The 13495-nt window shown below is 40.3% G+C and overlaps 1 non-coding gene across 1 annotated transcript; it reads right to left on the minus strand.

The window, feature by feature from the left end:
* Positions 1-12380: 12380 nt before the first annotated feature.
* LOC116818692 (U6 spliceosomal RNA) lies at positions 12381-12487 on the minus strand. The gene has a single exon (XR_004372253.1). It is a non-coding gene; the product is annotated as a U6 spliceosomal RNA (small nuclear RNA).
* Between the last annotated feature and the right edge of the window lie 1008 nt (positions 12488-13495).

Consider the following 13495-nt stretch of genomic DNA (forward strand, 5'->3'; position numbering starts at 1 on the left):
AATTAATCCAGATCAAATGTTATAAAGCAAGAAACATTTATTTTAGCTAGGCATTCAGTGTGTTCTTATATGGCACTTTCTTATTAGCCTGAGAGGAAAATCAGATTGTTCTGCTGACATGATCAAAAGCCATAACGTTAGATTTGTTGGCAATGTTACATTATTTTATTACAGTTCTAAGTGTTAGTTCTTCAGAGTTCTTACCCAAAGGTAAAGTGCAGTAGCAGGACAAGTTATAATGCCATTCCTTGGAATGAATATCACATGATCTTGAAACTTACCATGGTGTTGAAATGCTGAGAAGGTGACAATGCATTTGTCAATTTCATTACATTTGCAATGGATCATTGGGGCCCTGAAGAGGAGGCTGAGGAGCTGTTGCGACCACAAGGTAGGACTGCTCTCCATTTTTTGCTCCAAAAAACATGAGAGATGACGTGGTTTAAATTTCAGGCCTGCTAATAAGGAATTCTTGCTGAAATCCAAGCTGTGATACTGACTTCCCACATAGCCTTTCACCTCTCTATTTCCTAACCTGTAAAATGGGGATAATAATAATACCACCACCACCTTATTGACAGAAGTATTGTGAGGATTAGTTTGTAAAGTGCCCTGAACATGCAGATACAGAGCATTATGATGATGCCTGGAATGTAAGGATTCCTGTTGCCTGCACACAGGATGGTCTCTCCCAGCAACTATAGATAAACACCAGCCAAGGGCCACTGCAATCTGGTGGGATAGGATTGTCAGCTAGTTGGGCAGAGGGGAATGAATGGTCTGGCCTTTCTTTTTTTGCAGCTTAGGTTGATCATGTCATCAATCTAATTTTAATAGTTAATAACCTTAATGTAAAGGTGGATTAGAAAACTTCTGACTGAAGAGTTCGGGATACCATTCTGCATGAGACGGAATGTGAAACTTCGCCTTCAGGTATTTGGCTCCCTGAAGGTGACTAACCAGTTATGGGGGGAAAACTCTGAGGAATTTGAGACAATAGTCTCAGAGTGAACTTCTTCTGCGTGATGTATGTATGTATGCAACAGCCACTAAAGTCAATGGGGGCAGACGACTTATAGAGAGGCAGATACTTAGACTGTTGGGTCTTTAGGCAGGGACTGGGTTTGTGTCATGTAGGTACAGCACCTGGTACCATGACACCATTATTCTCGATAGGCGACTTCTAGGTGCTATCACAATACATAGAGTAAAAAATAATGATCCATCAAACATCCTAAAATGTGTATTACATAGAATACACACATGTACTCAATATTACAGGTCTTGTCTACTCAGTGCCTTAATCCTCACCACAAGGCTGTAAATCCTAGTGAGTACTTCCAGGTGGCTTGTGAAAAAAATAAGAATTCAGTAATTATACCCCTGCTTCAGTTGCTTATTAAGACGACGGTAGTCATTTTGGTTATCAAATAATTTGGAAAAGTTGCTGGAAAAAAATAAAGAAAAACGAAGGCCTTTCAATACCTTTTCTCAATATCCATGACTGAAAGTAGCTTGTCTTCCAGAGATTTTTAAGTGACAGCGTACACCGATGTCCAGAGAGATTGGACTATGTACTCATAGGCATTTCTATTGTGTTCATCACTAGCATCTCAGTGACATATTTAAGATCCACTTTCCAAGATCACTCTGAAACATAGATTTTGCCTGCACTCTTTTAGACAGTTTCTTGTTTAAACAGCTCTATATGAAAAGTGCTGTATAGATAGTAAGATTTCAGCTTAGCTGATATTGTGTGTATCCATACCGGGAAAAATGCATCATATTAAAAAATGATACACTTTCTCAGAGTAGACATGGCCAAAAGGTGTTCTGTATGTTGGATTCTTCACCAAGAATACCCTGCACTAAGCCACACAAGCTGGAAAGTAATTTTATAGACTCCCACATTGCCTCTTAGGAAAACTTTATAAAGAATTCTACTTAGAAATCACTCTCCCAACATATGCTCATTTCTTAGGTTTTTTCCCTTGCCATATACATAATTAAGAACAAATCATCATTTGGAAATAATTTTCCTGGGATTCCCAGGGCTTGTTGTGGAGACAAGGAGCAACTTTTGTTAGACAATAAGAGACTAGATGCGGGCATATGAACTGTGGCTTTACCAGCTGTGCAAAAATGCTCAGCCATTGTTTCCAAACCTTCACAAGAGGATCTGAAAACATATCAAACCTCAAAACCCAAGACTCCGTTCACTGTGAATATTTCTCACAGCTCCAGTGTTAAAGCGGTTCAGAAATGTAGAAAGAAAACAAAGGTAATGGCTTTTTAATATTTCTGGAAGAATTCAAGTTAGAAACCCACCCACAACTTCCTCAAAGTGAAGAGAGTCTCAAAAGGTAACACTTTACTAAAGCAGAGGTTACCAAAAACTATTAGAAGAAACTGGAAAAAAAATATCCCCACTGCAGAAAAATTACTCTGCAATTTGACATCTTACTGCTGCTTCTATTAAGCTGTTCCAATACTCAGTTCCGGTGTTTGGTGCAACAGTGGTTTTACCAAATATAGGAGACAGCTCATGTTATTAGTAGCAGTAATAGCAGTGTTGTGGTAGCCCCTAGGAGCCGTAGTCATAGACCAAAATCCCATTGTGCTAGGCACTGTACAAAGAGGACAAAAAGACAGTTCCTGCCCCAAGTGTCATTGGCAGGACAATTAAGATGCTCCTGCCAAGTGACAGCTAACTAATTGATGGGCTAATAAATTCAGTAGCATTAGGGGACAAAATAAATAATGAATTATGCCTCATACTTCAGTGGAAATAAACATTAGGGGTATGTACATGCTAGTTCAGGAACCTTCAAAAACCTTACAGTCCGAAAAGAGAGCCTCCATATGAACAGACATGATGGACATCCTAGACTCCTTATAACTTTCATTACAGGTGAATTAATTTTCCTCCTCCTTGTTTGTATTTCCCTTTCAGAACCCCTTTAATCTAAAGAGCATTAGTGGTGGTGCTGGTGATGATAAATAAATAAATTATTTGCCCGTGTGTAGCACCAGAGCCTGTTTTAAGGTGGCTAGGTATTATCCATATTTTACAGATAAGGAAAGTGAAGTGCAGAGAGATTAAATTATTTCCCAAGATCACATAGCAAGTCAGAGTTTAAGGCAAGAATATGAACCCAAGTTCCTTAACCAAGGTTCCTAAGTCCACTTCCCCATCTAACTGTGTATATCGCCATCTAGCTATCTGAACTATCCATCTAACTATTTACACAGCTCCCATCATTATATCATCTGATCTTCTGTTGATCTCTGTCTCTTCATCCACATTAAAAAAGCTGGATACTTTTGTTTGTATGTGTGTAAGTAAAACTGGCTCAGGGGAAAAGTTTGGCATGTTTAACAAAGAAAAATTAGCAGTAGATAAGTACCACAATGGTGACACCTGGCTTTGTGTTACACCTATGTAAACAATACTTGGAATTTGAAATGTGGGTCAGAATTTAAAACTCTTTTTCTTTTAGTGCCTAAACTTTTGATAGTACAAAAATGGCAGGATTCATTCCATTCGAAGAAGGAAGTCCACTCCTCCACTCCCTTCCTTTCTGAAACACAAATTTGTCAGCAACAGCTGAGTCTTTTTGGGCAGGGTATCGTTGACCAGTGCCAGCTCTAGGCACCAGCAAACCAAGCAAGTGCTTGGGGTGGCACATTTTCAGGGGTGGCATACCGGCCATCCTTTTTCTTTTCTTTTTTTTTGCTTGGGGTGGCAAAAGCAGCACGTCATGCACGGGGGGTGCCCTGGAGCCGCTGAGGTTCGCACCGCAGGGGAGCAGCACCCACACCTTGTGGTTGGGCTGGGCAGGCTCCGAGAGGGGGACACTCAGGCTGGGGGCCGCCCCACGGGGCACACAGAACTGCCTGCCGGTGCTGCAGGGTGGCCGCCCCCCAGCGCCGCAACCGGGGCTGAGCGAAGCAGCCCAAGCCACCTAGGGACTGCGACAGGGTGGCCAAAGCAGCAGCAACAATGGGACCATAGAGGGTGAGGCACTGCCAGGCGGGGCCCACATCCCGCTCTCCGGGGCTCCGCTCCCTCTGGGGCTACCCTGCCCCAGCAACTTCAGCCCCCTGCTGGAGTGTTCCCCCCGGCTCTGCCCTGGCTGGAGGGACCCTGGGCTGAGGTGCGGCCCAGGAGCCCCGCTGCTTGCCCCGACCCTGCTAGCCCAGGACCGGCTGGAGGCAAGAGGGGAATGGGTGCGGTCAGCACTGGTGTGGGGGTAGCCCAGGGCTGGGGCAGCAAGGGGTCCGGGTGGGGAGGGGGGAGAGAGAGAGAGTCCAGGGCTGGGACGGCAGGGGGTGCAGATGTGGAAGGTCACTGGTGTGGTGGGTGAGAGCCCAGGGCTAGGGTGGGGGGCAACCAAAATTTTTTTGCTTGTGGCGGCAAAAAGCCTAGAGCCTGCCCTGTCGTTGACTATGGCTGACACAGCTGGGGACAACACAGAAGCAGGATTATAATACAGTGCCTGATCAGTTAATTTTCATTAGGCTGGTTTTAGCCCTGTCTTGTGCATCCCAGGACCTTCAGCAGCACTGGGGATTTTTATCTAGACACAGATTAACTGATTGATAGATGGGTTAACTGACTTTGGACAGTTCAGTAATAGCATCTTCACTTATTGGCAAGGGGAAAGCCGAGGGCTGGGGATGGATCAGACTGACAGGCTCATGCAAGCAAGGGGTGCATATTAATGAGGGTGTGAGTGCTTGCAGCAAGCTGGCCTTTGGAGTGGTTGGAAGACTTCAGCCCCAGTGGAGCTGGATGTTATACACAGGCATAGGTTTGAAGAGTGAGTTATATATCAATGTGTCTTCCATGGTAATGTTTTGATGTCTAGGGAGGTTCTGGTGCTGCTAAATATTTAATCTGATTATCTTGTGGTGTTGCAAATAAAGCTCCACTCTTCAATAGATAGTCTGATTGATCTACTAGTAATGGGAGAAAGAAAGGTATGACAGGCTGTCAATGTTAATGAAAGCAGCAGAGAATCCTGTGGCACCTTATAGACTAACAGACGTTTTGGAGCGTGAGCTTTCGTGGGTGAATACCCACTTCGTCAGACGCAGGTAGTGGAAATTTCCAGGGGCAGGTTATATATATTGCTAGCAAGCAAAGCTAGAGATAACGAGGTTAGGTTCAGTTCAAAGGAGGCGTGAGCCCTGTTCTAGCAGTAGAGGTGTGAAAACCCGAGTGGTTTTCACACCTCTACTGCTAGAACAGGGCCTCACCCTCCCTGACTGAACTAACCTCGTTATCTCTAGCTTGCTTTGCTAGCATACTATAATACCTTGCCTGGAAATTTCCACTACCTTGCGTCTGACGAAGTGGGTATTCACCCAACGAAAAGCTTCACGCTCCAAAACGTCTGTTAGTCTATAAGGTGCCACAGGATTCTCTGCTGCTTTTACAGATCCAGACTAACACGGCTACCCCTCTGAATGTTAATGAAGTGTTTGTGGGTGTTTCACTGTATTACATTGACACAAATGAAACTTTCCCCCTTCCTCAGCCATTACATTTTCTAATAGCTAATCCCATCTATGCGTTTTATTACATTCTGCAGTTTGGCTGTAATGATGAATGCATAATTCCTAAAGAAAGAAAGAGAAAAAAAATGATACACATAATACTGACCTTTAATGCGACAGTTAATTCTTATGTCTGTGACAGCCCTCATTTTTAACGTTGACTGTCTTAGCCCACTGGCTATAAAGCATTCCAAGTACTGTACAGTGTTAAATTAAATGATGTGCTAAAGTGGTTCTTGCTGCCATATGTTTTGTTATAATGGAACGCACAGTAAAGGGCATGTACTGTAGTACAGCACTGAAACTAATCTGGAGAGAAAAGAGAAGAGAGGCTGTAAGACAGGATCCTGTGCAGTAGGAGCACTAATATTCACCCATTGTAATGTTCCATATTTATCTTTTAAAAAACAACAGCACTGTAAGCAGATTTCCCTCCCACTCCCAGCCTTAGAATTTTTTTTAGTGTAGCTCATTTGTTCTTTTCCCAGTTTGGTTAAATATTCAGAGCAGGTAGTCCTAAGCAAAGAACAAAGATTGCGTAATTTGAACTTTAACTCATACTTCACAGGCTGGTGCCTCAGTCAGTTGTAAGGAAAAGCAATTATTGCACTTGAGCTAGCACCAGGAACAGTATTATGAAGAAGGGTCAATGACACACCATTTCACTGGTACAAAAATCAATTTTGTTAAAAGCACTATAATTTCACCTTCCTGACTGAAAAACCTTTCAAAAGCAAAAAGGAACACTGGCAACACATTACCTGCTCAAAACCCTACCCCTAAGTAGCTTTAGACCATGGTTATAACAAATGATTAAGCATCATTTTTTTGTCCTAAATAGCCCCCTTCTCCCTTAAACCCCTTAACTAAATACTTTCTTAACCAAGATGTAAAAAGTGCTCACTTTCAAAACAAGTGAGAGAAGAAAAGTGATCTGTGCCTGACCAACATTAATTTAAACTGATCCTTGATACTGGTTGTTGCTTCTGTTTTAACAGTGGCTGATCCCAATCTTTAAAACAATTGCTGCTCCCTTTGGAACAGGCAAATTGCTTCAGTAAGTGACAAATTAGTCCTCTTGCTGTGAGATTGGAAGCTGTTCCTTCAATCAAAAGTGAGCTAGTTGGAAATAACTGATTTTATGCTTCACTGAGTTTGGTCTTGCCTGAATACAAGAGCACATTATATTACTTCTTGCCATGGATAAGAAGCTCCTTATGTGACTGATGCATGAAGTGCTCAGCCAGAGCTAGTGCCTGCTGTGCAGTGGGAGGAAGGGGTTAGCTAGGAGAAACATCCTTTCAGCAGCTACAGTGTGATGTGAGGGCAATGGCTGGCCCAAAAGAATTCCTCTGACACACCCAAAAATGTCTTAAACAGCACCTCTTCATTCCCCTCGCATGTTTCTACAAAATCCTTCCATTTCAACATGTGTTGGAAGGAATCTCTCAGCTGACTGAATGGTTTAACACAGCATAAAAGGAAACAACGTCAAACGTCACCCTGTCTAGTCTTTATTTCTCATTCTCCATGACATGGTCAGTCTGTGAGGATGGAACCATTGAATTAAAGACCTCGTTAAGTGCTGAACTGCTGACTGGGTGCTTATCTGCCTCTGCCCCACTCACCCATGCAGTATGGAGATGGATCATGTGCCAGGCTAATTATAATTCCCCAACATGCACTATGCTAGGCTTCTGAACTGAAGCAAGGAGGGCTCGACAGTCATTTGAAAAACATTCCCAGCTAATGGAAAAGCAGCTGGGGTAATTCTTATACAAATCCATCCTCTGTGGGAAAAGAGAAGCTTAAGCCAGTAAATGCAGTATCAGACAGTGCTTGACCTCTGAAACTGTATGTCAGCTTTGGTGGGAAAACAAACATTCTGTTCGCCATTAATGTGCTATTGGGGAACAAGTGAGACAATAGACTATTGTAATAGGGAAGAACCCATGTCTTCAAAATCTTATATTAATCCCATTTCTCACTCAGAAAAGAAATCAACGTTGTTCCCTTGGACAGCTTCTTGACTTTCAACTTCTAGGTTCCATAATGGTCCCAGAGTATTTATTTTTCAGATGGAAAGAATAATAAAAATACAATAGCAAAATTGGAAGCAAACTGTATGCTTCCCTAACCCATTCCCATATTCTAGAGCCTATTAACAACTTTGAGGGTGAAAAATGCAACAAAATACTTAGTTTTCTTTTTAATGGAACATGAACAGAAACTTGCAAAAATCTAAGCTTTTAACAAGAATTGCACTAGTATGAGAGACATAAGTCATATCAAGAGGGAGCTCTCCTCTATGGAGAAAATTATTATTTACAAGAGAATACCGGGAAAGCATGTCTATTCAGCTAGTATTACATTCTATTATATCTTAATAGGAATTTTTAATACTCATTTTGAAAATTAAATTTTAAAATGTGCATAATGCAATATTTCAAGCTGCAATAGCATAACTGTAAAATTGTGTCATTCCATCCTTCATATACAAAGCCTACTGAAGCACATTTAGGCACTTAATGGATTTTGCTCTTTTTAAAATACATCATAACATTGTACTTATGTAATTTAGGAAAGCTGATCAAATGGCACAGTTAAGCTATAATTCTTAAGTAAAAATGTTTTAGCATTCATCATGAAACTTAAAAATCTAAATAAACTCTTCTTAAAATCCAGTATATCTATATATAATATTAAAATAATGTCAGAGTATTCCATATTTCTGAAATGGAACACAATATAAATTTCCCAATTAAGTTGCAGTTTATATGTACAGTGGGGTATTTAATTGTATTAGCTTAAATGCCAGTTTATATGTATCCATTAGAGGAACTGTATTAAAAAAGATCAGTTAAGTAAAAGTGGCATCTCAGCCCGTAATATTACCTCACATTTCATGCTGGCAACCAATACAATTTCTACTGCTTTCTGCAATAAGTGGAATAATCAAGAAAACATAGTAACATAAGCTGGTATCAAATCTTCTGGCTTTGTTTAGCCAGGTAATGATGTATTCACATATCCACTATCTCTGCAACTAACTGGTTGCTTAGGTCCAGTCCATGGGATGTCAGTAGAGCTGGCTGAAATTCAGAATTTCCAGCTCACAGGAAATTCAAAAATTTTGAAATTTGGTTTCAGTCCAGCTCCAACTCTTTGTCCCCATCTACTCTATCCATAGCTCTGGCTCTTATCCCCTTTTCATTCAAAATCAAGAAGCTTCCTCCTCCAGCCTGCATGGTCCCACCAGCATGGGTCACAGTGCACAGGAGACAAGCTCCCTGCTCACAGCTCGGATGCCCAGATCCTGGCCTGGCATTGCCCACAGCGGCCAGAGTGGTAATTGTAGTAAAAGTCCTTCTCATCCCCAGTCTGGACATGCTCAGTGTGGGCAAAACCTTTGGCAAATTTAGTGACTAAAATCTAAGAAGTCTGTAACGTGCATGTGCAAACTGCAATTTTTCTAAGGCTTATAACTTGGCCAGATTTGGGCAGATTTTCACTGGGATGACAAAGGGCCCATTCCTGACACCAAGGCCCCTCTGTTTTGTGAACAGTGGCTTGGATAGCCTGACAGTACTGCTGACTGAGATGAGATTTTATGATCTATATTAGTTGTACATGACTTCGTTGCAAGTCAGTAATATGACAGAATGACTGTCCTCTCTGAAACTGGCTAAGAAAAGTTCCCATTAATATTTTTACATTAATATCCCACAAAACAGCCTATTTACCAAGCTTTCATGCCTGCAAAATGTCAACCTTTTCTCCATTCACTTAATCTATTTATATTATCACACAATACCATAAAATCAATACCTGACCACCTAGCATGCAGGCATAGCAATAAGCAAAATTTAGATCTATTTTAAATTATCTGCATCCCCAAGACTGCTTATTTGCCTATATTTCTTGCTAAGTAACTGACTCAAGCAAAACTAGATGCTTAAAATGAAACAGTGCAGAAAAATGCTACACAGACTCGGTATATCCACTAGTAAGAAGAAACTTATAGCACTATTAGAAGTGCTCAGATCCTGGAAAGTACCAAGACTACAACCTTCAATAGGTGTGATCACAGAATTCTTTAGTGTCCAATTTTTAAAAGATGCAATCAAACCAAGGGCTTAATTTTCAGCTACCATAAATACAATTTTGCATGTATCCATTTCCACAGGCAAATGCTGGTCCTCCATCACTTTGTTGCTGGATCTGAGTGTAAATGCTTACTTGCATGCTCAACGATGTGAGCAAACAGATGCATCTGTAATTTATCACATAAATAATTGGAGACTACTATCTGAAAATTTCCTCCACAGTGCCTGGTCTTTTCAATTTATGGAGGAAACTTCATTCTTGGACTATAAGTCTTCAGCTTCAAAAGACAGTGGCTTAGGTGTTTTTATCCACCCCTCCCACCCACACATTATTAGATTTAACTCCAGTCAATTTCTATGTTGTTTTTGAATAAATTCAGCTTCAGATTTTCTATTATGCCTTCAACAAAATAATTTGCAATCTAAACTTTCTAGTGTGAACTAACCCTTTGAAATAAAAGAGGATAGGTTAGACATATGTGGGAGGAAATAGTCTGAATCCTCCTTTTAAAATGATTGCATTAAAACATAGGATTTGCTTCTTAAATTACCAAAAAATTTTAAAGAAAAGATATACCGCTTGCCTCCAAAATTTCAGGTTCATATCAGATTTACTTTGAATCCTTTTGATACACAAAAATAACTAGAAAATTTATTATTTTATTCAGCCTGAAAATGAGTCATTTAAATGGAAAGAAAAAGGCAAACACAGTTAAGCGTCTGTTTTGCATACTCAAACAGAGCAAGTCTCAGGCATGCTATTTCCTTCCTTATGCTGCAGAGATGATGCAAACATTCATTTCTCAGATCAATATTCGACATGGATGAAAGAAGAGCAATATTGTAGCCAGTACTTCTGAGATTTCAGTCATGTCTTGTTTTGCTAATGAATTACTTACTTTTCTCACTTCAAGGATCTTCTAGTTAAACATTTCCAACCAGGGTGGTCCTTCAGGGGAAACCTCAAACAACATACTATATCAATGCCACTGGAATTCCACTTTATACTTCCACAACAAACTATGAAGCATGGTAATAAACTGATTTAAAAATCTTATTCCCATCTCAGCTCATCCTGTTGTTTCAGAACTGATACCCCAGCAAAGTTTTTAAGCACATGCTTTAATCCATGCCCGTTCAGCAAAGTACTTCTGCATATGCTTAAATCCCATCCAAGTCAACAGGAGTTTAGCACATCCCTAAAGTTAAGCATGGGTTTACCTTTAGGGATGCTGAATAGAGACTGACTGCTGAACATCTAAAAAAATAGTTGTTTTTGTCACATAATTTACTTGATACTACAGTTAAATCAATGATGTGTGAAATGCTACATTTCTTTGACTGTTTTTAATTTTTGCTTTGACTCCCACCTTCCATATTTATATGAGAATAATATTGAAAAACAAAATTTAAGTGGAGGCATTTGTGGCTATCAGCAGTACAACCCTTCACTAGCTGTCACTGAGCTAACTGTAGAAATCCAGTGTTTCCTCACAAAAATCAAGACAGCCAGTGTTCTCACACCCTATTCTCCCTGGAAAGTTTTACTAGCAGAAAGCTGTAGTTAAGTCTCATATTACTACTATGGGCTTCATTCTCTCCTTCAAAGGTCAGATCAGCATGCGGGGGAAATGTCAGGGAGCCAGAATACCTTCCTGATTCTCAAGGCAAGCCAAAGCCATGATTAGTTAGAGCCACTTCCAGGTAGCACTAACTGATGCCACTGATGTAGAAGCCATTACACAAGCAAAAGATGTGTGAGGCAAAATGATACTCTATTATGCCCATTCCCCATTGTTCCCCCTATCCAGCATCAAGGGGGCATGGCAATTGTAGGACCTGGAGCCAGTGCAACTGCTCCAAGCAAGGAGTTCTTCTCCAATAGGGCAAATCTGTGTGGGCTACCTGTGGCCAGTTCCTTACCCCTCTGTCCCTCAAGTGGTATCACAAGACAGACTGGAATAAAGAATCCAGCCCTCTGTCTTCATTATTTTTCAAATCGTACATTATAATAGTATATTATGAAGAAGTATAAATGGCACTGGTCAAGAGAAATGAAAAAGGATATCCCGAGAAGTAGTCTCTCTCTTTAATCTTGACCTTTTAAAATTCTTGGTCATTTTATTTAAACAGTCATATTTGTTCACATACTCACTAGCATGAAAAAGTTTGGTGATCTCTAACGGAAGGTATTAATCCTAGTGTAGAGGGCAAGATCCAGCAATCACTTAATTTCCATTTAAACTTTCAAAATAGGGTTTAAGAGGCACTTGGGCCTCATGCTGGCTCACTGCACCAGGATGAATTTCACATTAGCCAAGCGAATTAGTGAAATTCTCCTATATTCTTCTCTGAGTATGAAAGTATTCCTCCTCTCATACACCACTGATTCCATGAAACCTTTTGAAAATGACCCTGCTAGAGCATTCCACAATCTCAATCTTTTGCCAGCTATTAGCATCTGATCTGTTTTGTCTGTCTGAAGTAGATTCTAACATCATCAGAGCAGGAGCTATACAGACAGCATACATATACGTACATATAAAAGTGCCAAACAACTTGTTGATACTCAATAAATAATACTTGACCAGATCAGACAACTCCACTGATTTATGCTGATTTACTCTTGTTGCCACTTTGACATACCCTTTCTGTTGAGAACTGCAAAACCATACAGCTGATCACTTAGACTTAGAGCTGCACGAAATTCAGAAGTTTGGGAAACACTTCACAAATTTACATGTTATCCTTGCACAGGGGCCAGGCTAATCTTCTCTGTATCATTCCAATGGTAATATATGTGCTAAGTTTGTAAAAACAAATCTCTTAATGCTTTGGTTTGCTGGGGTTTGCATCTCCTGAGTTTCAGGTCTGAAGGGATCTCAAAAGAATTCAATGTGAAACTCAGTCAAAGAAACTGCTAAGTTCCATGTGGTTCTGTGCAAAAAATTATACAGAGCTACAAGTTTAACATGAGATCAACACAAAAAACACAAACTCAACCAAGTTGTACTCATTTCACTTAGCACTGGATCCTGCTTGGCTAGAAAGGGCTGCAAACTTTCAGCAAAACCTTCAGACAAACCACTTTACATTTGGCGATTCATTGTATGGGCACAAACTGGAATATTACAAATTTGTCTCTCTCATAATAGTATGAAATAATAAGCAGTTAAAACCTAGAATAAAACAAAGTGTGGCTAATATACTTTTGAAATCGAATAATATGTTGGTGTTTCTGTCAAAAGCCTATGTGGGCTTTCAGAATGAACAGTCATAGATAAAAATCAATGTGTAATTAAATGCAGATGCTTTAAGACAAACTGCATAACCACCAGTGGCTCATTTATAATTAGCTTATAAGTTCCGGGAGTTGACAATCTTACAAATGGCTATATTATTGTGAGTGGACATTTAAGGCTTGATTTACAGATTTTGTTGCAATTTGAGTTAAACTTCTGCTTTTGAGGCATAAGTGCTGAAGTTAGGAATGGCATCTACAATAATTAGCTGCTCTAAAGCCCCCACCTATTATGAAAAGAATAAGAAACCTAAAGGAAATTGGAATACAGTTGCAGGGTGATATCCCAGCTCCAGTGAAGACTATGGCAAAATTCTGCAGTGCTTATCTGGTAACACATTGGACTAATGGACTCTGCTGGTAGAACTCTGCTCCCTGAAGCAATATTGTCACCCTCTCCTCCCTCCTTTCTTCTCACTGATCTGACAATATGGAACAGATCCTAACTGTATTGAGACGGGAGCCAGGGTATCTGGGCCAACATAAAATCTGAGGTATGCAGACTGAAATTTACTCCCATCCAGAG

The sequence above is a fragment of the Chelonoidis abingdonii genome, chromosome 4, assembly GCF_003597395.2.
Source record: "Chelonoidis abingdonii isolate Lonesome George chromosome 4, CheloAbing_2.0, whole genome shotgun sequence".
Classification (NCBI taxonomy): Eukaryota; Metazoa; Chordata; order Testudines; family Testudinidae; genus Chelonoidis; species Chelonoidis abingdonii.